The sequence below is a fragment of the Protopterus annectens genome, chromosome 5.part1, assembly GCF_019279795.1.
Source record: "Protopterus annectens isolate FY-2018-M chromosome 5.part1, PAN1.0, whole genome shotgun sequence".
In the NCBI taxonomy this organism is placed as follows: domain Eukaryota; kingdom Metazoa; phylum Chordata; order Ceratodontiformes; family Protopteridae; genus Protopterus; species Protopterus annectens.
The window spans coordinates 403,428,059-403,452,666 of record NC_056736.1 but is presented as its reverse complement, the minus strand read 5'-3'; the positions used below and the strand labels follow the sequence as shown (position 1 = coordinate 403,452,666).

At 41.7% G+C, this 24,608-nt stretch overlaps 1 protein-coding gene across 1 annotated transcript in view; it reads left to right on the top strand.

The window, feature by feature from the left end:
• The first annotated feature begins 424 nt into the window (after positions 1–424).
• SCML2 (Scm polycomb group protein like 2) overlaps positions 425–24,608 on the top strand; it is a 2,608,432-nt gene continuing 2,584,248 nt past the window's right edge. Inside the window, exon 1 of the mRNA XM_044073060.1 lies at positions 425–626. The gene's annotated coding sequence lies outside the window, so the exon portion shown is untranslated. The remainder of the gene's footprint in view (positions 627–24,608) is intronic.

Sequence of the window (24,608 nt, the reverse complement as noted above, 5' to 3'; positions counted from 1 at the left end):
GCACGATATGAGATTACTACAAACAAAACAAGTAGAAGAACAAGCAGGTTAAAGAAAAAGGTGATGTAATTATTATTATGTTTTAAAGGGGGATGGAGATGACTGTAGAAATTAGTAATTTCTAGATATGAATCACAGTTTAACAATACTGAGGTCACCGGTATGATACCGGCGGTATCCTGTCAGATTGTTTTTTATATTTCTATAGTGTAGTGTCAGATATTGTTTTGTTGTATAATAATTGCAATATAGTTTCAGTACTGAGATAACATTTTAATCATCTGTAGAGGCTCGAAACAACTTTATTTGCCACAGTTTCACCGTAATCGTATAACGCCGTGGAAACACTGTTGCACTTAGGCGACTCGGCAACTCGGGACAGTATATGTGTCACATTTTTAATGGGGTGATGAAAGGTTTAGAGGAATGTCACCACCACTCTCCGCCCACCTGCAGGAGCAGGCGCCACCGCCGCAAGGGAGAGGGAGACTGCGAACCGCTTACTCGCCAGTGAGGAACATGCGCTGTGGAGTTAAACATGGCGTCTTAAATCATTACCGCAGAAATTGAGATAGATCGGTAAGAAGCCACCGCTATCGCAAATCGCAACAGATTATGTTACTTGGGTAAGTCATGCAGACAAGACTAATCCAGCTTCTTCTGCTCTAAACAGTACTTCTGCTTTTACTGGCTGGCAGGAACAGCCTTGCAAAACTGTTGCCCGCCCGCTGTTCACATAGAGTACAACGCTGGATTCGAAAAAAGTTGGTTTTCCGCGGTGTTTGACAGAAAGCTGGTTACTGGGTAGTTGGATTGTAGTGTGGCTTTGCGATTGAGGGAAGGCACGATGTCTTCAGTTTGGGTAACGCTAAACAGGCACTTCCTCCAAAGAAATCAGAAACCCGAAGAACACTCATGGGTAGTTTCACAAACTAGTGGAAGAGGATTCGTTTGTTTTTAATAGCTGTTTATGATTTTGCTTCCTTCAGGCCTAGCTTGATTGCAAGTGGAAGAGTTTGATATTTTGTAGCGAGCATGCTTGCATAGTAAGGGTGAATGACATACCGGGATATATTTGTTATTGTTGCATTATGCATAGATCTGTATGCCGTAGTTATACACTTCAAGATTGTGGTAACTTGTCGCACGAATACATGCTTCGTTTTAGGGAATAGTGAGCTAATACCCCATCACTGACATGGAGCATCTTTGCACCGCCGCTGTATCCTGTATTGATCCCTGTTTGTTTACATCAAGTACAGCTTATTCACGTGTGGTACATCTTAGCTGGTGCACTTCTGCCGCTTCCTTGACATAATTTTCTTACTTGGCAGTGACCACGAAGTATCTAATGAGTCCCGTATTCGAGGGATTAAATGTTTTTCAGGGGTGTGTGTAAATAAATGTAAGCTGACACTCGTTTGAACTGAGTAATACATGATGGCCAAGATTAGCTCACAGTTTCCCTTAGTGTCAACATGATGACCTTTCCTTGGTGCTTCCTCTTATTAATTGAAAAGCCGATAAACTTACTCTCGATGAAGATTTCACCCTAAGCATATTTAGCTGCAATGTGCTCCTGTGACGGGAACAGTTATTAATTTTCCCGGAATATGTTTGTCGTCACTCACGGTACTAATGTGTTGATTGATGCCTTGACAGTTAGTTTTTTCCGGGTTATTGGCAGTTGAAAACCAGTTAATCGGATGGTGTTTGCTTGATGTGTGGTAAAAGTATGGCAAGACCTGCATGAGCGCACTCTTTGGGGGGGGGGGGGCATCCTTGTCACTGCTATATTTTTATAAGTCGCCCCCTGGTGTGACAGATAAACAAGTCCAAGTACCTTCATTCTGCAAGACCTGTCAAAAGTCTATTCCCTTAGGCGCTGTTTGACTAAACTGTGTTCCGTTCAATGAAATTGTGTCTTTCACGGTATTGCTGTACAGCTACTTTCCTCTTACTTAGTAGTATACGTGCAGCGTGACTCAGGGGTTATGAAAAAGCAGAAATGAGTCAGTAGAGGAAATGTCCACACAGACACGCACACAAACATCTACCTGTCAGATATCGAGTGTTGTGCTAAGGGGGTGGTGCGGACCACGTACCCAGAGTAGAAAGCTGCAAATTAAATCAGGAATGTTTGGTACTTGTGAAATTCCTTTTATCTTGCCAGCAGTGACCATTTATATTTTTAAGTACTTGTATATGATGAACTCATCATGATTAGGGCTGCACATGGGTTTGTGAACCAAATCCGCGAGCATCAGTTAACCCTATTTTCCTCTGAGATGGTTGATCTTGTTCCCTTGGGGGGGGGGGGGTCATCTTCTCAGAGAGGTTTGTGTACGTGCATGTGTGTGTATATATTTAGAGAGAGAGAGCCTGTCAAAATTCAGGTAGAAGTCAACAGACTAGTGTGTTTAAGGTAGGCGAGGTACTGCTTTTACCGTTAGTCGCTGTCTGTTCCGTGAAGGGGAGGGTTGTTTTGTACACCGTAATTTAATATACATGTGATAATCCGGTAAGAAGGCGGGGGCAGGAATTGTTGAATATGTTCGTGAACGGGTTTTAATCTGTTAAGATTGTGCGGCTGTTGGTATATTTGCGCATACATTTCTTTCTCATTAGAAAACTTTTCGTTGGGTTGTAGTACAGCCTCATAGAATGTAAGTGAACGACTTGCAGGCCCACTGGAAGTGGGAGACATACCCGGTTGGACTGAATCCAAGTAGAGACACTAGTAAACAGTGGCAACCGGTGAATAAATAGACATATTCATAACCACGTACGTCCTTTTATTTGCTCCACTTGTGAAGTTTTTTATCCGTTTAAGAATTTAATTTTACTCCTTTCATTTTCCTTTCTGTGCCACTGGTAATTAGTCATCCAGACTGTCTGCTATGTCTGTCCCCTGAACAGCACCCCCAAAGAGTTGCCCCTGCATTTGAATACTTACTTCCCTTAGTTGGTTTCCTACTTTAGTGTGGAAATCATTTTTCATCATTGTGCGGAGTCTGCATGTTCTCCCTGTATTTTTGTGGGTTTCCATCGCGTGCTCCTGTATCCTCCCACATTACAAAGACACACAATAGGTGGACCGGACACTCTAAATTGGCCATAGGTGTGTGTGCACACAAGTGCATGGTATGGAAGAACTACCACAGCAGGGCTAGCCACCCGGCAGTGTGAACCTTGTCTCTAGATTGTCACTTTTGAAGTGACACCCAGACCCAGTATGCAAAAATGGGAAAGGGGGTTGTGGGTGGATGAGTAGATTGTATACTAATGTAAAATATCTTATTGGGAAAATTAATTGTGGAGTGAACAGCTTTATTCTGATACTTCTTGATCTTTTTTGTCAGAAAAGTTTGGTTTCTTCATGTATAGTTGCATCAAAAGTGACTGCTTTCTGCTTTTATTATTGATTATTTAGTATGATTTCTGTAATTAGTTTTCTCAGTGTGTTTTTTCTTGCATCTATTCTGACTGGCTGTTCTGACTGAAGATCAGCATCTCACAATGTCCACCTCAGAGTTTCACTAAGAAAAGAGCATTCGTTCAAGCAAGTTGACATTAACTTGCAGAGTAGGTTTTTAACGTTTGGTAGTGTGCAAGCGTATTTTCCCCAAAAGTTCTTGAAGCTTGCCATACAGCAATATGGTCAGAAAAGAGACTTGACATTTCCTTGATAGATGTGGGTAGAAGAGGTAAGAAGAGCAGATGACTACTGCATTTTGTGTGAAAAGAAGTAAAATAAGAAACTTGTAGATAATCCTGTAGCTATAGGAAGTAGATCTGAAATCAGTAACTTGATGTTTTGGTTTTTGTGAAAAACAGAAGTGTACAATTTGTAAAAAAAAAAAAAAAAAAAAAAAAAAAAATGGATCCCAAAGGTACTGAACCTGTAAGGAATCTTTAATGACATTGAAATTACCCATAGAGTTTTGAACTGATCGCATTGTAAACCAAGTGTATTCCCTTTGTTTAGATAAGGGAGTAGTGTTCTCCTGGCAGATTTGTTAAAACTGTTTAAATGGGATGTTTAATACTTGGGAAGATTACCTTTTCTTAATCAAAAATAACACTGATGTGGATGAAATGGACTGTGCTAGCACATCATTAAAGAGATTCTGAATCAAAACTACATGGATTCATGATAAATTCATTTTTAAGGATGCTAGTTTGTTATTCTTCCAATAAATAGGCTTGCTACTTCGGCTTTTGGACATCATGTAAGATATGGTGGTCCCCTACCATAAACAAACTGTACAACAGAAGGAAGAAACTTATAATCTCAGCTGCCCTGCTAGATAGAGGCAATGGGAGCTAACGTCTGTTGACATGATACTAGGGATTCATATTGGCGAGGCTTACACATGCCCCAGGGCCATTAGCCTAGTACACACCTATGTACTGTATGAATTACAGAAATGACTGTCATTAAACAAAGTAGTCAAGCCTAATTGACTGAGTACGTGTATTTTTTTAAAATATCTAGGAAAACAGCTTTCTTTTTAGCAATCACTTCAGCAGGAAGGGTATCTGAATTACAGGCCCTCGCCTCACAGTTAGACGTTGCTCGTTCGATTCTCAGAGCGTCTTCTGTGTGGCGACATGTGTGAACGGGCGTTCCTTCGTTGAAGGTTGCGCGCTAGGCCCGGCAAGCCAGCACGTGAAACTCTACTGCCAATCATTAGCGGACCGGAGTTCCGCTGTGGCGACCCCTAACCGGGAAAAGCTGAAAGACACAAACAAACTTGGCAGTGGAGCCTTTCATCATCTTTCATGCGGACAGGGTGTCCCTCAGGACCAATTCCTCCTTCATGCCCAAGGTGGTATCCAGTGTGGCCCTTAATCAGTCCATTCATTTGCCAACCTTCTTTCCTAATCCACAGAACAAAGGGGAACGGATACTGAACTCCTTAGATGTGCACAGACAACTTAGATTCTACTTGGACAGGACTAAACCTCAAAGGAAATCTGAACAACTGCTGGTGGCATTTGCTGCAGGGGCAGAGGGGAAGGCTATTTCAAAGCAAACCATCTCCAAATGGATAGGCCATTGCATTAATTTCTGCTACAAGCACTATGGAAAACCTGTCCCACAGGGGATCAGACCCCACTCAACCAGGGCTACATCTACAGCCTTTCTCAGAGGCGTACCTACCAGGGACATCCTAGAAGCTGCTACCTGGAGTTCTGTACATACTTTGGCCTTATAGCTGGTCTTAATGCTATCTAAATTCCTTCTCCCATCCTTAGCTTTGGGAGTCTACCCAAATGTGATGACTGCAACAGTGAAACACGAAGAACATAGTATAGTTGTGTACACTTACCATAAATGTAGATGTTCGAGTGTACACTGTTGCAGTCCTGGTTACCTTCCCTCCAGCCCCCTTACTACTTTTGGCTATACCTCTACCCTCCTTTACTTTGCTCAAAAGCTTTTTGGTGTATTTGCTTCTTTGTTGGAGGTATAACCTTGTATATTTATAGATTTTAATTGCTTCCCTTTAGGGGGGGCACCTCACATCTGGGGTAAGAAAAACAGATGTAATGGCATCGGCTGCATGTTTTATACCCCTGACGTCATGGAAGAAGGGACAGCAACCGACACAGGACCCAAGACTTTGTTAATCAGGCCGACTGAGGGCTACTGCAAGCAGATAACCCAAATGTGATGACTGCAACAGTGAATGCACTCAAACATCTACATTTATGGTAAGTGTACACAACTGTACTTTTTGGAGGAAACATTTCCTTAATTACAGGCAGCTCTTGCATTCCTTTCACTGTCGCCTACCATGTTTCTTAACTTGTTAAGTTATTTTTGACAGTTTTGAAGACTTTTCTCTTTCTTCTTTTCTGGGGTTAGGTCTACCCTTCCATTATATTGTCTTTTCCCATTAAGTATGGCTTTGCAAGCAAATCCTACTTGCTGATGGGCAAGCATGTTATTTATACTGTTTAGGACAACTTCTTATGTGTTTGTACTACTACATTTGTTGATTTAGATGACAGTAGAGATGTTGCGGTGAGTTTCACAGCAGTGTATTGTATTGTGCAAGTTGGAGGAGCACTTTTTCAGCTTTTTTCACTCTGGTGTGACTATAAAGTTGTGTGTGTGTGTGTGTGTATGTATGTGTATATATATATATATATATATATATATATATATATGTAGATTTATAAATATAGATTGGGTGTGTGTAGATTTATATGTATATCTAATCTATAATATATCTATATAGTAATTTGCAGTGAATAGTGAGTTGGGAAAAAAAAGGTGCTTCTCATTTGCGTAGGGAAACAGTTTAGATCAGTACTTGTCATTGCTCCATATGTCTCCATTTTTAAAGTTGTGGTGACAAAGTATCTTAGAGATGTATTCTAGCCTGCTGTTTTGGTATCTTCCAGTAGTGTGACCTCCATTTGTCAGCTAATGCAAACACTGTGGGGCATCCCCATAGCAGTTCTGTACCAGCAAGCTGCATCTGCAAAAGGCTGTGGCTGGTTTACTTAAAGTACAGGAACATTACAGTGTATGTTAATGATTTAATCCTTCTATGATTGTAAATTTCATTAGAATGTATTCAGGGAGTGCACACTACTGGTAACCCCCACTAGAGATCTCTCTAAACCCAACACTTTCTAGTTTGGAATCATTGTTTTACTCAGTCGTCTTCTTCTCAATGCACTTGTCCATATTTCTTCAAGTCCATTCTCACTTCTGGCATAAGGTTACTATTTCTCTAAGAATTCCTAGTCTACAAAATTGTCAGCTGCATAGACTACCAGGTACTGTGAAAAGTATCTAAGTGACTGTTCCTTGCTGTGACTGTTCCTTGCTGTGCAGTTATAGAACTTGGCTCTGCAGTTATTTGTTTTTGCCTTCCCCATTTGTACCTCACTCCTACTGCTGTCTTCTTCTGAATTTGCTGAACTCTACTCGGTTATAAGTCTCCTTTCCTTCTAGCTGCTCTTCTGCTAGACCTTTCTTTTTACCTTGTTCTCTCTCTCGTTAGAGAATTTGAATTGACTTATTCCTAACCCTACCTAAAAAGTAGCTTACCCCTGCCCTCTAATCTTTGAAATTTTGCCATCAAAACAACCTCAAAATTGTATTACCTATAGCATACTAACTTTAAAAAGTGTAATACAAAAGGACATGATCTAAAGGCTTCACTTCTTATAAGTTAACAAAATTAAATGCATAAAAAAGTGCCGTAATACCTACCTAACTGCTGTAAGGTAGACTAGAAAACCTTTGCATTTGCAATAACCCCGACTTTAAAGTTAGTACGCTATAGGTAATACAAAGTGTAATACAAAAGGTCATAATCTAAAGGCTTCACTTCCTATAAGCTAACAAAATTAAATGCATAAAAAAGTGCCATAGTACCTACCTAACTGCTGTAAGGCAGACTAGAAAACCTTGGATTTGCAGTAGCCCCGCTCCGTTCGCCTTCGCTATGCTCGGGCTCACTGCGCTCCTCTCCCTGCCCCCAATTCCCACCAATCCCCACTACTTCTACATTTCTACCTGACTAGCCACTCCCCCACCTACTAGCTCCTATCACCTCTTGCTGTGATAATTATTCCCAAGCCCTCTACCTACATCTCACCAGCACCTATCAACTTTTCATCTGGCAGCCTCCCACCCCTTTCCAATACAGTTACCTAACCACACTATCTTCTGGTACTGTAATTCCAGATATAACCGTTTCTGATCTCTCAAGCCACATCCCAAACAATTTTGCACTGCTTTTTACTACCCCTCCTATTAGCCCCATACTTCATTACCTTATATGAAAATCAGTCTCTCACAGGACTTTGTTCCAAAGGCCCATACTATCACCCACGCTGTCAATCATCCCACTTTCAACAATACTTACAGTACCAGGACATATCCAACATCTTGTTCTCCCTTCCTACACATCAACTCTAGGAAAATTAGCACTAGAATCAAACTCTACCACAAACTTGTAGACAAATTCTTGAAACTTATCTCCAAGCTTAGGCCTAGCTTATTACTTTGTGGAGACATACACCCCAACCCTTGCCCATCCACCTTAGACCTATACTCCCTCTCTACCTGTAACCTAAGCTACAAACCTACAATTTCCCGGCCATCTAACTCTCTCCTAACCTGTCATCTTAATATTAGAAGCATTAATAACAAGGTACATGAACTGCGTGCATTCCTTGCTGTTCACTCTCCTGAGATTCTCTTCATATCAGAGACCTGGTTGAAACCTACCACTACAGACAATGAAGTACTACCTCCTGGGTATAATATACACAGACTGGTCTGTGCTTCCAGAAAGGAGGGTGGGGTAGCTATACTCTATAACAATCAGAGCTGAATGTAACCAAATGTAGTAGAACCACCTCAGATTAACATCTTGGAGATTCTAGCCACCAAACTGCAACTTAACAAAAGTAATTGCATTAATGTCATCTACATGTATATTCCCCCAGGTAACAATATAGCTACACTTGAAGACACTTTACACTGGATGTCTAGTCACTACCCCCAAGAAACCTTACTTTTTGGAGATTTCAATATAGACTGGGCCACCTGTTCATCAGAATCCCCAACCACCCATATTAACCTACACTCATTTACGCAAATCATTAGCACCCTTATTAGGGTAGTTAAGCCCAACCAAAAAGAAAGCATACTTGATTGGGTACTCATCAGTAGTCACCCCCATCTGTACATCTCTGGTTCCCTCCCCGATAGTCTAAGCGATCACCATCTCACATATATAATTAAGCACAAAGCTATCAATCCCCAATAACCCTTACTAAGAAATGTTAGAAATAACAAAAACTTTGACTCAGCCAAATTCCACCAGGAACTAAAGTCATGTAATTGGTCTATTTTAAAACTCCTCCCCTTAGAGGAAGCAGTTGTGCACTTTAACAATAAATTCCTTTGAGATCCTTGACTTACACACACCTATTAGCTCAAAAAGAACAAAGGCAAAAACTGCACCATGGCTCTCAAAAGAGACTAGACCCAAAATTAGCCTTGGAAACAAAGCCTGGGCTTTATGGTGTTCAACTAAACACCCCCAAGATCAAATTAAATACAGGCAACTTAGGAACAAAACTAAAAAATTCATACTACAAGACAAAAAACAATTACTACTGCAAATTAGACAGAAAATCAAAGTAACCCTCAGAAGTTTTGGGCAGGCTTGAATAAACTACTACCCCTGTCCCAGTTGCCACTACTGATAAACCCCCAGAGGATGTTTCAAATAATTTTAACCGATTCTTTACCGAGACAATTCTGGCCCTAGCCAGCCAACTACATCCTAGCTCCCTTGGCCCAGAAAGTACCACCTCTAGAAACCTACTCTCATTTAGTTTTCAACCTGTCGCCACATCACTTATCTGTACCCTAAACAAAAAAATAAAACGCACCACACTATCGGCTGACCAACTTCCTGCTGAATACCTACAAAAATCAGCTGATGCTATTGCATACCCGGTATCGATACTTATCAATTGAACCATAGAAGAAGCTAAAATTCCCACTATCTGGAAAATATCCTATGTAATCCCATTCCATAAAGGAGGTAGTTCTAGTGAATTCTCCAACTATAGGCCTATAGCTATACTCTCTCCACTTGCAAAGATTATGGAAAAATGTATTCAGAGACAGTTCATGCACCACCTAATCCATAACCACCTAATGGCAGATACCAGTATGGTTTCAGACCTCACCACAATACTACCTCAGCCCTAGTAGCCTTTACCAACACCATAAACCATAATCAAAACAATAACCATATTTCTTCAGCCCTCTTCTTGGATCTCTCCAATGCATTCAATACGGTTGACCACCAACTTTTAATCCACACCCTGCAAACACTCAGTCTAGATCCTAAAACCCTTCAATGGTTAAATCCTATCTAAGTGGTAGACAGCAGGCTGTTCTTGGGTAGTAGGTTAGAGAGTTTATTCTGCCAAACACCCTTGGGGTACCACAAGGCTCTATATTAGGGCCCTTGTTATTTTCCATTGTCATCAACGATATGAATACGGTCATCCCAAAAGTCAGCTGTAACCAGTATGCTAACGACTCTCCCCTGATTTGCTCGGCCACATCCCCAATAGAGTTACAGTTAGCCACCCAGACCACCTTTAACACAATATAAAACTGGCTTTCCCAATGAAGTCCGAGTCTAAATCCTAAAAAAAACTAAAATGCTGTTATTACTTACACAAAGGTCTACTGCCATTAACTTTTATAATAAAAGCAAACGATGGAACAGTAATCTCCGCTGGCCTCTCCACTAAACTATTAGGTGTCATTATAGATAATAATCTAAAATTCGACCTACATGTTAACCAATTGATCAAAACCATCAACAAAAACTAGGATCACTTTACAGAATAAAAGCCTTCATAACCCCCCCCTCCCAGCCAAAGTTGCCATAGCACGATCTTACCTTCTCTCTACTCTTCTCTATGCATCCCCTCTTCTCTCTAATGTTAACAAGACTGTCATGAACAAACCCTGTCTGTTCTAACCACATTACCAGGTTTGCCACTGTGCTGCCTTTTAGGACACATCACTGCATCAATCTAATCCAGCTTGGATGGCTTGAACTACCCAGTCTAATACTATATAACCAATTGGTTATGGCCCATAAAGTCATATGTAACCCATCTTGTCCCCCTCTGTCATAATCCTAGACCACTGTGCTCCTCTAACAGACTCCTTATTCAGATATGTAAAACTAGTAACTCAGCCGGTGACTCGCTCTTCATAAATTCTGTAGGTAGATCCTGGAACTCTCTACCAGTTGATATTACCTTACTCTCTTCACTTGGTCTTTTCAAAACTAGCCAGTTTGTTCCCATGTGGTGTTTGAGCCTGTGTCACTGTATCAAGCCTGGTTAACCTGTCTCAGGAATGTGTAAATCTGCTAGGTAGCCTACTATGTAATTTTATCCAGTTCTCTTACTGAATAACACTACCTGACGATTTGTTATAATGTTTGCTCTTCTAATCACTGAAAATATGTAATTTGTATTGTCTGCCCATCTAATCTCTGTAAATAAAATATCTGTAATATGTGACATAATTATGATGATTTGTTATTCCATGGAGCTTTTCTCCCCGGGCCTCTGCTGAAAATGGACATGCATCCAGTCGGACTATCCCGGTCAACAAATGTAAAATAAATAAAAATGTAGTTCATATCACAGATACTCTGTTAAGTTGGAATCCTGTGATTCTTTCCTTATAATCATATTTTCCTCTTTGAAAAAATCTCTTATTGTTTTTATAAACCTCAGAAATAAACATACACAGACTGTCCTAGTAGCAGCTATTATGTTTTCCTTAGTTACAAACTTAATATTTGCATCTTTATCCAAATAGCTGTAGTCTAAATCTTAATAAACATAATTTTGATACATAGTCTTTCCTGCTATTACTACACGTGTTAGTTTAGAGTCCTTAAAGTACATAACATGCTAATCTCGGGGCATTTATTAGTGTCCCTTTTATTAAAAAGGGAAATAAAGTGTGACAGTGGATTTTTAAGTATAAACTCAGCTTATTTTGTCATAAAATCAATGAGCTAGATTCCTTATCACCTTCATCCACTTACTAGTATTTTTGTTCCTTTCACATCACGTCTTCCTCAGCTACTATATAATTTTAATAATTTTATTTTTTTTCGTAGTCCCCTTGCATCTGAAGTCTGCTTATAGCTTTAAACTGTTTTCAAATCTCTACTGTAATTGCAGTGCTTCCTTCACTTTCTTAAAATCCCTCAGTCATTGTCCAGGCATATATGACCAACTTATTGCCTAAGGCCACGTAATGCTAAATAATACATCTTTGCTACTCCCTTGTCTAATAAGCTTTTGAAAGGCCCTTTCATGTCTCAGCCCTTATCTTTTTCTTGGGGAAATCCTGTTATCATTGTCTTACTGCGTGAAATCCTAATATGTATCTTGTTTTTCTGGTAGTCTTGTATGCCTGTCAGATACTGTCCTTCTCAACTGTCTCTGTGTTTTCACCTACTCCATTTACACCCTTGTCAGTAACATGCTTGCCTTTAGTGCAGAAGTCCTGTTTTATTACTTTCCTCTTCAGGAAAGTTCTTTTAAAACTAGGAGTGTTGTGTTTTAATGCACTGTCTCAAGACCGTAACATACTTTTAAATAGAGCACTCGTTTTAAAATTAGTGGAAACCAGTGGAAAACTTCTTTTCTAATGAGAAATTGTTTATTTTTCTTTCGAGGGGCTAACAGTGTGGTGTAAAGTGCTTTTTACTGTGGTGTTTTTTTCTGTTGGGGGGGGTGATTATTTTTGTAGACTGGTAGATGTCCTTCCATATCACTGTTGCAGGATTCCCTATCAAAGCCTTAGGTTTTTATAGGTGTCGTACGTCATTCATATTCTCGCCACTCGAGGTAGGGTGTAAAGGTGACGTTTAGACATGTATAACTGTTTCACCTGAGGCTACTCAGTTCTGAGAAGTCCTAGGAAGTAGGAGGAACATCTGTATCCAGAAGGAGAAAAAGGAAAAGAGTATAGCAGAAGGGGGAGGAAGGCGAGAGTGACTACTGCAACACTGAAGGACATCTATTGTTTTTTTTTAAATTTTCACAACTGTACTATATCAAATCTTATCACTGTTACAGTATTCTTTACTAAAGGAAGAGTACAAAAGCTCAAGAGGAAATTTGGAAGAAGGGTCCAGAAGAGCTCTCAAGAAACCCACGTAGGATAGCTCTGGAAAAGCCAGCTCTTGCTCTGGAAATGACATCCAGTTTGTAACACTTAAAGGTATGGACAGAGGCCCAAGTAGCAGCCTCAAGGGGGAATTGGTATCCACTCCTCTGAAAAAAGCACCAGAGGAAGCCGCAGCAATGGTATAATGAGCCTTTACAGAGATAGAAAGGCCTTTACAATGAAAGGAGTAACAAAAAGAAATGGCCTTAGAGGTCCAAGAAGAAATTGTTTGCTTAGAAACAGACAAATCTAGAGATCTGCGAAAAAAGGAACTAAAAGTTGTTTAGACTTGCAAATGGCCATAGTCTTATCTAAATAATATCTGAGCTGTCTGTGCAAATACAAGGTGTGAAGAACGTTCTCACTAGCACATTGCAGAGAAGACAAAAGGTAGGGCAAATTAATACACTGATTCAAGAGATGATTATTAACCACCTTGGGCATAAAAGAAGGGTTAGTACGAAGACAGACCCCATCCCTAAGAAAAACTAAAAAAGGAACGTCCATAAGAGTCTGGAGTTTAGACATTATTTTCTTTGGCCCTTACTTCAGCTAAGACAGTCTTCCATGTGCAATTTTGTAAGGAAGCTGAAGATGCAGGTTCAAAAGGAGCCCGAGTCAAATTTTCAAGAATAAAATGAAGGTGAATAGGCTTCCTGGGAGGTCTGATATGAAGGACGCCTTTAAGAAATTGCTTTAACTCGAACCTAGAGGCCAAATGAGGCATTAATGTTGGCCATGCAGAAATAGCTGAAAGGTTAGCTTTAAAAGAAGAATATGCTAACCCAGCATGGAGCAATTCACACAAGTAAGAGAGAACCACAGATCTCCACAGAAAGTGGACCCTATTTACAAGCAAGGCACCAAATACTCTGGTGCAAAGAAGAGGAAGTTGCCTGTTTAAAGGGTAGGCAAAAAGCTCCACCTTTGGATTACTCCACTGATAGACAATATCCAGAAACACATCTGTGTAAAGTATCCATTCGTGAGCCTGTGTTTTGGACCTTGTCAAACAGTCTGCCACTATATTTTGCCCTGAAGGAAAGTATACAGCCTGAAGAGTCGCTTGATACTGGACAGCTAGATCCCAAACTTGAAGAGCTGGCCTGAAAAGAAGGTATGACCATGTCCACCCTTGCATTTTGATGTACTACACTGGACTAAAAGAGGCTTCACAATGCTCTTGAGATGGGACTGGGGGCTGAAAAGTAGGTCCCAGGTTGAGAAGTTAGGAATGGTGGATGCCATAAATCCTAGTGTTCTTTAGAAACTCCCTTGCTGTAACTGAAACCTGAGAAAAGGGGATTAGAGAAAGAGCCTTGGGGGGGGGGGCAGGGAAGCCAGCGTCGGGATGGTCAAAACACATGATACGGAGAAGGAATCAGGACTGATTTCTTGAAGTTTATTGTAAAACTCAAGACTTTGCAAGAGACACAGTGTAGTGGAGGTGCTCTACATTTCCTATTTCTCCATCTGGATGCATGTTCCTCCTGCCTGCTAGGACTGTTGTTCCTCCTGGGGCTATTCACTTCTGAGGTGTGTATGTCTGTCCATCACCTTTATCCCCAACGCCTTGAGCAGGGAGCATACATGTGACTTATGATGTCTATAAAATCCTAAAGCTTTGGTAAACTGTCAAGATGTTGGGCTACCCTTGGCAGGGCAACACTTTAGCAAAGAATATTGCAACAGTGAAGAGGACGACATCTACTGTTATGGTACAACTGTGCTTTTTACTGGCAATTGCTGTTTGTCGTCCCTGGGAAAGAGGTACCTTTTTGGCTTGACCATAGAACAAACTGTTGGTCCCACAGTCAGTTGTTCTTCCAGCTGCAAAAAGAAAAAGTCAAGCAAACAGCCTTTGCCACCACAGCAGGCTAGCAATTTGCCTCAGTTCCAGGTGGATGACTCTGCTGTGGCCATTTGTTTTACTTCAGGCTACTCTTTTACCCTGGATCCTTCTGGTGTAGCAACAATGGACCGGGGGTAAACCACGTCCTCTCTGGCTGTTGGAGTCCCACAAGTGGGCAAGAGGGAGAGAATGAGAAGGTTTCCCTGTTGTGCCAGAATGATGTGCCTATGCCTGGGGGAAACAGCTGCTGCCATTAGTAACATAGTTGGTCCAATTTTTCCTGTAAAAAAGAAAGGGAAAACCAAGCCTGAGTCTACTCCTCCAAATTTCTTTGGATAGGAGTAGGTTACAGATGGCAGTGGGAGGAAATTTGTCCTTCCCAGGGGGGGGGGGGGGGGGGGGGGGCATGGCATTCCTCTTCCCCCAGATCTGACTGTCTTGTTTCCAACTATTCTTCTTCACGCCCCTATTCATCCAAACTTCAGACTTTCCTTAAGGCTTTTTGTCTCTGGATCACACTACTCTCTGACTTAGCCTAGTACCTACCTATGAACCTATAAAGGTATCGGCCCAAGGGCCTATGTAAGCTTAGCCAACAAGGTTCCCTGGCTTTTGCCACCCAAGAAAGCTATTTTCCTGTGGCCCTGTCGAGCAGAGCCATGGAAGTGATCCCTGGAGTGAATTTCCTATTTAACATTCACTCATCAATATTTTTCTTGAGTGCTAATGAGGAACTTTTGACATGGATAGGTAGCTTGTTCCAGAGTATGGGAAGTGTCTGGGACAGGAATCTTTCCCTTCAGCATGTTCCGTTTATTGTGGTGACAAGGTTTAGGTCCCTAGAGCTGTAGCTCAGAGGGATTGGGATTTTGTTAGGTGTAGCAAGTCCCAACAGCTCTGGGTCTAACATAGCTTTGTATGTTAGGCAGAGATCACCTCGGAGTAGGCGAAATGCTACCGAGTAAAGCTGTTTTGAGACTGTCAGTGTAGGGCATCTGTTTGAGTCTGGTAATCCTCTTTGCGAGGTACTTCTGCGGCCTTGCCAGCTGTTGCAGATGTCTTGTGAGGTACATCCCAAAGGGGGCATTGTACTCTCTAATGGGTCTAATGAGAGCTGAGTAGAGGAGAACAATGACCTATTTTTTCCTGGATGAGAACACTTTTGTGATGAGGTGTGCCATGTAGAATGATTTCCTGACTACTGTGGCAATGTGATTATCAAAGGAGAGACTACTTTCCACCTGAGTCCCAAGGTCTCTTATCACACATTCAGCGTTACATTCAGCATTAAGTAGACTGCTGCCTATGTGGTAGTTCATGGGTACAGAGTTTTTACCAAAGGGGGTGACCATGCACTTTTTGGCATTGAGCTTGAGGCCATGGCTGTGACACCAGGCATCTGTCTGAAGTGAGGCCCTTCTGTAGGATGTCCACGTCGTTTGGAGTCTCGACTATGGCACCTAGTTTGCAGTCATCTGCAACTTTGTTAGCCAGAGACCCTATGTGTTGGCCTGTATTTCAGAGAAGTAGATACAAACAGGAGAGGACCCAGGACTGAACCCTGTGGTACTCCACTTGTCACTGGTTTGAAGTCAGATTTGGAGTTTGCAACTTTTACAGTGTGGGTTCTGTCAGTGAGCCAGTTGGCAACTCATCATGTGATTTAGGGATTTATACCCAGTTTAGTGAGTTTATCTATAATTCCAGAATGGGGGATGGTGTCGAAAAGCCTTGGCGAGGTCAAGATAGGCTGTGTGAACCACCTTACCCTCTTCTGCGGCTTTGGTGACTGTTTCAAAGAAGCCAGTCAAGTTCAGGAGGCATGATCTGCCTTTCACAAACCCGAACTGGGTGGGGTCCAGAGTTTGGAGGTTACCAATGTCTTTGAGTTCCATGATGATACGTTCCATAGCCTTGCAGACCAGCCTCGTCAGACTAATAGGGTGATAGTTCCCGGGGTCTGTGGTGGCTCCCCCTTTGTGGACTGGGGTAACTGTTGCTGTGCGCCATTCAGTGGGCGCAAAGCCTGACGTGAGGCTATGATCGAACATAGTGCTTAAGTGGGGAGCCAGTTTGTTCTGAAGTTCGTGTAAAATGCAGCCTGGGATGTTGTCTGGTCCTATGGATGCTGTGCTCTGGGCTTTAGAGAGTGCAGTTTTTATCTGCGTAGTTGTGATTTACAAGGACTCTGCATTCTTCTGGTATAGATATGGGCCCTTTAGGGGGTGGGGTGGGGGGGTAAAGTTAGCACTGATCCTTTCGACCTGGATGTTGGCAATATCAGTTGGTCCTGTAATTTGTGCCACTGTGCTGCAACTCAGAGCAGATCTGGATGTTGCCATTGAGATTCTTGACATAGCTATAGAATGCTTTGTGGTTGTCCTTTAGAATCAGTGGCAATCTTGTTTTCGTAGCTAGCTTTTTAGGATTTTATACTTTTTACTGAGGCTGACCAGGGAGCTCCTCCACTCATGGGATTTTACTCTCTTTTGCAACAGTTTCTTCCTTTCTTTTGTTGTAGAGTTTGTTTATACCAGGGGACCACCAGATTGGCTTCCTTTTTTTGGTGGATAGCATCTTGGTTCTGTTAGGGATAGCACGTTCCATGCACTCGTGTAAGTGCTTATAGAGTGCATTTGTGTAGGATTCTGCGGTCATAACTGTATTGCTATCTGCATGGGTATCGTGAAGTTCGCCACTTCTGTCTTGAGAAGCATGAAGTTGGCTTTGGAGAAATTATTTACAGTGGTCTCCATAATGGGGAGTGGGCGGGATGTGGATAGCTATGGTGATTAGCTTATGGTCTGATCTGACCAATGAGTTGATGTGTGGAGCACCGGTTACTCATGTTGGTAACGACTAGGTCTAGGATATTGCTGCCCCTGGTGGTGGTGCGGATAAGTTGGTCCAGAGCATAGGAGTTTATGAATTGTAGAAAGCGTTGAGTGAAGGAGTTGGTACATGAGTAGTTGTCCCAGTTAATGGTGGGGTAGTTGAAATTGCCCATTATTAGGGTGTTTGGTTGAACCCTAATATTTTCCAGTGTATCAAGAAAAGAGGAGTGGGAATCCTGGGGCATGGTGGGGGATCTGTAGCAAGCTACAATTTGGATTGCAGTTTTGCCCAGAGTTAGTTGCACTTGGATAATCTCGGATGCATTATGTTGGGCAATTAGCCTGGAGGTGTGGATATCCTTAATGAATATGGACACTCCTCTGCCTTTGGTTTTCCACCAGATTAGATGGCCAAAAGGTATGGTATGAGTTAGTCTGGTAATGCTGGGGTGCTCTCTGGAGCCTTGAACCAGGTCTCAGTCACTGCACAGATATCTATGTTCTTCATTTTTAAAGAGTGCCTCAAGTGAGTGCATTTTGAGGTTTAGACTTCTAGCATTGAGTAACATTACCGCCAGTTTTTGCTTGCCTGTACCTGTTACGGTGGTGAATTTGTCATTTTGAACCTTGCCTAAAAAAGGCTCTATAGGGACAACAAGAGCCTCAGCCAGTATCCAGAATCCCAGGGGAGACAGGTGCAGGCCATGTCTGGCAAAGCATCATGGCCTGCAGACCATGTCATCCCAGGCAGACAGATACTGGATCCCCTTAGAATGACACCAGAAGCTTAGGCAGTTATTGAAGTCAATCATTTTGTCCTTGTACTGAGGTATAATTCTGGGTTATGGCAGGATGCTACTCAGGGCTAGGGTCATACCTGTCTGGACTACAAGATCGAAGAGCTCTTCCATGTCTGTCTCCATGTAGTCCAGGGAGGTACGTCTCAGGTCGTTCACACCAACATGGACAATGACAGAGTCATATTTGTACTTGTGGAGTGACCTGAGTTGTGGGTTATATGGCGGATCCTGGCACCCAACAGGCAGCTGACAGTAACAGTCTCCTTGTTTAGCCTGTCTAGAGTCACCTATGACTAGTGTTTTGGGTATGTTGTTTTGCCTTATGGGCTGTGGTTGAGTGGCACACTGTGTCTGTGGGTTATGTGTCATTTGGGTTGTGTTTGGCGGGTGGAGGTTGCTTGCATTTCTACTTTGGAGGTCTCTGTTGCTTGTGCAGATTATTAATGAGAGCTTCTGCAAATGTTTTTGTGTTTCTATGTGTGAATTTTGGTGGTGTAGGGTTAGTTGGACTATGTGATGAGTGTGGTGTGGTACAAGTGTACCTTCTCCTCTTGACTGTTAAGTTCAGTCTTGGTTGGAGAGAGCTTTGCCTCCAGTTTGGCTAGATAAGTGCATCTCTCACAGGTTGTAGTGTTCGGTGATGGGAGGAGAGGGTTGTCTGTGTACATGAGGCAATTGCTACATTGCCCCAAGATACCCAGATTTGTCAGGTAGATAGAAGAGAACACTGGGAGCTGTCCCTTGGACATGCCTGGATAAACACTATTTTCCTCTAGACAAGTGAGGAAAGCAGGTACAAGAGCTGTTTTCCTCTAAGCAAATAAGGAAGATGAGCACAAAAATGGTTTTCCTCTAGGTAATGAGGAAGGTTGAGTGCTGTAGTAATTTGTAGCTTATTTAGTGCTTACAAGTTCTGAACCAGTGCTGAGCACGAAGAAGCAAATTCAAGTGCTAAAACTAAGAATTTGGTTAGTTCTAAGGGAAAAACTGAAGAGCAGACTTTATGGCGCCTGGAATAGTTTAACCTTAGCTAAGTAGCGCTGCATGATGTGCAGACTCGCTCAAACACAGGTTTTTAACTCAGAAAGTTGAAAGGGAAAGAAATAACCCAAAGACGGCCAATAAGGTTAATTTCAGAGCTGGAAACCACTCCTGCGACAGGCTGGTCAATGCTTACCACTCTCACTGATAAGCAGAAAGACTTCCCACTACCACAACAAGGTCTGGATGATTCGGAAACACAAACTAAAGTCCTGAAATCAGCAGATCTGGGATCCGGACTATTCTAATATAGGAAATGGTGGGAAATGAGCAGTGCAGATAGTTTTTTATTATTTATGAAATTACACAGAAAAAAGCGATTTAAACAGTAAATATGCACAGAAAAGGCTGTCGCACTTGAGTGTGACACCCACACTAGTAAATGCAGTTTAAATTATTAACTTTGTGCAGAAAAGCAAAGTGCACACAAGTAAAACAATTTAACAGTAAAATGCAGCAGAAATAACAGAACCACAGTAAAAATGGCTTTTAAAGTGTGATAAGCAAAAACAGTTAAGAGAGAGCCAAAAAGATGCTTGTTATCAGCAAAAAGCCTCTCCTTCTCTTTTCTGGTGCTGTAGTAGTCTGCAGGATGCCCAAACAGGATCTGCCAAGCTATAAAACAAGTGCAGACCCGCGCAAACACGGGTTTTTAACTCGGAAAGTTGAAAGGGATATAAATCAGCCCAGAACAGCCAGTAAGGTTAATTTCAGAGCTGGAAACTACTCCTCTTGCAATAGGCTGCTCAGTACTTGCCACTCTCACTGATGAGCAGAAAGACTTCCCACTACCACAACAAGGTCTGGACAACTCAGAAACACAAACTAAAGTCCTGAAACCAGCAGATCTGGGATCCAGACTATTCTACTATAGGAAAGAGTGGGAAATGAGCAGTACAGATAGTATTTTTTTTATTTATGAAATTACACAGAAAAAGGCAATTTAAACAGTAAATATGCACAGAAAAGGTTGTTGCTGGGCTATCCACTACACCAAGAGTGTTCACAAAGTGTCTAGCTCCAGTTACAGGTAATTTTAGGCTGCAGGTTATCCACTTATTTCCATATTTAAATGACTTGCCTGTCTTTGCAGTGTTTTTTTCAAAGTGTCAGAAATCTCTTTCACTTGGGTGAGAGATCACTTATACGGGATTCCAAGAGAATATTCAAAAGTCTTTCTTGACTCCTTCACAAAAGATCATGTTCTTGAGATATTAACTAGACACCTCGATTGAAAGAGGTTTTCTTCTACAGGAAAAAATAGACATTTACTTAGATCTATTTCTGAGGCTTTCCACTCGGACCTTGGTCACTGCGAGAAAGTACCTCAGGGTTTTGGGTCTCATGGCATCTATGATTCTCCAGATATCCTTGGCAAGACTCCACATGAGAAAGATATAGTGGTATCTGAAATCTTTTTGGTCCTAACTTCAGTGCACACTGTGTTTAAATCCTAGTGCTGGTATTTGTCATTAAAGAGATCTTTGGATGGAGACAACAGATATCCTTGAATCCATGTCTCCCTGCTCCAAAGCAATAAGTCACCACAGATGGTTTGGACTTCCTTGGGGAGCAGTTTCAGGAGGGATAAACCTGCAGAAGTTCTGGGACACTGACAGATGCAAGCGTATAAATATCTAGGAGATGCTTGCCCTGATCAAGGCACTCAAAACTCTCTGAACCATCTTTGGTCACTGGGACCTTTTCAAGTGGTTTCAGACAACACCATAGCCATGTGCTACATAAGCAAGGGGGAACTAGGCTGTAACCCATTTGTAGACTAGCCATGTCAGCTTGCGATACAGCTTCAGTACCGTCTCTCTGTCCAGGCATCCTACATTCCAAAAAGAGACACTTAGAGAATATTTAAATAGTCTGTGTAAAGACGTGATGGACATTACAAAAATATATAACGGGTTTATGGACTGGAAGTTGGGAATATAATGTTGCATTAAAAATGGAAGATGATAGAGTTATGCATATTTCAAGCATGATAAATGTGGAGGGAAACTACCCCACCATTAACTTGGAAAACTACTCGTGTGCCAACTCTCTTGCTCAACATTTTTTAGAATTCATAAATTCCAACGCCTTGGATCAACTTATCCACACCCCCACCAGGGGCAGCAATATCTTAGACCTGGTCATTACCAACATGGGCGACCAGTGTTCCACACCAGAGGTTAATTCCTAGTTTATGTCCGATCACAAGCTAATCAGCCTAGACATCCACATCCTGCCACCATTAGGGAAACCACTGTAAAAAATTTCTCCAAAGCCAACTTCACGCTTCTTAAGACAGAAGTGGCAAACTTCACAACACCCATGCCAACGGACAATAGAGGTACGACTGCTGAATTCTACACAAATGCACTTTATAAGCACTTACACAAGTGCATGGATCGTGCTGTCCCTAACAGAACCAAGATGCTATCCTCCAAAAAAAGGAAGCCAATCTGGTGGTCCCCTGCCATAAACAAACTCTACAACAGAAGAAACTGTTGCAAAAAAGAGTAAAATTCCATGACTGGAAGAACTCCCTGGTCAGCCTCCGTAAGAAGCTGAGATCCCTCATAAAATCCTCCAAAGCTAGTAATAGAAAACAAAATCGCCATTGATTCTAAAGACCACCACAAAGCATTCTATAGCTATGTCAAGAATCTCAATGGCAGCACTCAGATCTGTTCCGAGTTGCAGCACAATGGCACTAAATATACAGAACCAACTGATAGGTACTATCTGCCAGGATGTTGGCAATAACTTTACCCCCTAAAGGGCCCATCTCTATACCAGAAGAATGCAAAGTTTCTGTAATCACGGCTGTACAGGTAAAAACCACACTCTCTCCAAAGCCAAGAACACAGCATCCATGGGACCTGACTACATTCCATGCTGCGTTCTACATGAACTACAGAATGAACTGGCACCCCACCTAAGCACCATGTTCAATCATAGCCTCACCTCAGGCTTTGTGCCCACTGAATGGCACACAGTGACGGTTATCCTACTCCACAAAGGGGGAGCCACCACAGACCCTGGGAACTACTGCCCCATTAGCCTAACTAGCCTGGTCTGCAAGCCAATGGAACGTGTCATCATGGAACCTATGAACAAAGACACTGGTAATTTCCAAACACTGGACCCCACCCAGTTGGGGTTTGTAAAAGGCAAATCATGTCTTCTAAACCTGATTGACTTCTTTGAAGCAGTCACCAAAGCCGTAGACGAGGGAAAGGTGGTTCACACAGCCTGTCTAGATCTCGCCAAGGCTTTTGGCACCATCCCCCAGTCTGGAATTATAGATAAACTCACCAAACTAGGTATAAATCCCCGTCACAAGATGGGCTGCCAACTGGCTCACTGACAGAACCCACGCTGTGAAGGTAGCAGACTCCAAGTCCGACTTCAGACCAGTGACAAATGGAGTACCACAGGGTTCAGTCCTGGGTCCTCTCCTGTTAGCCTGTACTTCAGAAAAGTAGATACCAAACACAAAAGGTCTTTAGCTAGCGAAGTTCGCAGATGACTGCAAACTAGGAGCCATAATTGAAACTCCTAATGATGTGGACATCCTACAAAACGGCCTCACTGAGACAGGTGGCTGGTGTCAAAGCCATGGTCTCAAGCTCAGTGCCAACAAGTGCATTGTTATCCCCTTTAGGAAAAACTCTGTACCCATGAGCTACCACATAGGTGGTAGTCTACTTAACACCGAAAGTGTGATAGAGACCTTGGGACACAGGTGGACAGTAGTCTCTCCTTTGATAATCACATCGCCACAGTAGTCAGGAAATCCTTCCACGTGGCACACCTCCTCACAAAAGGTTTCTCATCCAGGAAAAAAAGAGGTCATTGTTCCCCTCTACTTGTCACTCATTAGACCCATTATAGAGTACAATGCCCCTTTTGGTATATACCTCACAAAACGTCTACAACAACTGGAAAGGCCGCAGAAATACCTCACAAAGAGGATTACTGGCCTCAAACAGATGCCCTACGCAGACTGTCTCAAAAAAACAGTTTTACTCCGTCGCATATCGCCTAATCTGAGGCCATCTCTGTCTAACATACAAAGCTATGTCAAGCCCAGAGCTGTTGGACATGCTCTACTTTAAAGAAATCTCAATCCCGCTGAGCTACACGCTCTAGGGACCTCAACCTTGTCACCACAATAAATGGAACATGCTGGAGGGATAGATTCCTGTCCCAGAGACTTCCCATACTCTGGAACAAACTACCTACCTATCTATATCACCTCTGTGCCCCTGCTCGACAGGGACACAGGAAAATAATTTTCTTGGGTTGCGAAAGCCAGGTTACCTTTTTGGCTAGGCTTGTATAAGCCCTAGGGCCGATAGTCTAGTATGAACCTATGAACCTAAATAAAGTATTGGGGGCAAGAAAAATGTGGTGTTGTTTGTTTTTTTTTTTTGTTTTTTTTTTTTTTTTTTTGTGGAAAATTTGACAAAAGAAAATGTTGCATTTGTGGCAAAGTGAGTCGTGATGCTAAAATTTGTGAATTGAAATATTTTAAATATGAATAAAGTTCATTTATGGATGGACTGTACAAGTATAGAGGAAAATAAGGAAGGGGATGTAGAGAACAAGAGACTGAACAAGACATAGAGCAAGAAGAAGGTTATAGAAACAGCAAGAAAAAAGTGCAAGGTAACAGATAATAGAAAGCAGTGAGACAAAAGAAAATAAAGTAGTAAAAAGAAAAAGGAGATGAAAGAATGTCAGAAATAAGTGAAGAAGAGATGATTTGGAGAGTAGCAAAAGGAAGAAAAATTCCATTAGAAAATGGTAAAAGAGAGGAAAATATGCAGTTCATAGGTTTAGGTACAAAAGAGAATAAGAAAGGGGAAGGCTAGACAGTCACATGACAATAAAGGATATATGAATAGAAAAAGAATGAAGAACTGATAATGTTAGCAATCACTGGTAAGAATATAAAACATGGAATAGGTGTATTAGAATTGTGTGCAGAACTAGACATGGATGTGGTTATTTTAGAAGCTAAGAATACTATTGGAAGAAGAGAGATTGCAAACAGAAGGATTATAGTGAGTGTGAGATTATTTAGAATATAGGGATAGAAACTTGTTCAGGTATAGCAGTATTTTGAAAAGCCATCGTAAAGATTGTGGATTTTACATTAGTGGTAGATTTCAAATGAAAAGGTCAAGTTTACAGAACTATAGCAATATATGCATATGTGACAAAGGAAGAGAGAGAATATGTTTAAGAAAATAGATTATGTAAGTATAGATTTGATAGGTGATTTGAATTGTGATTTAAGAAAGAAAAAA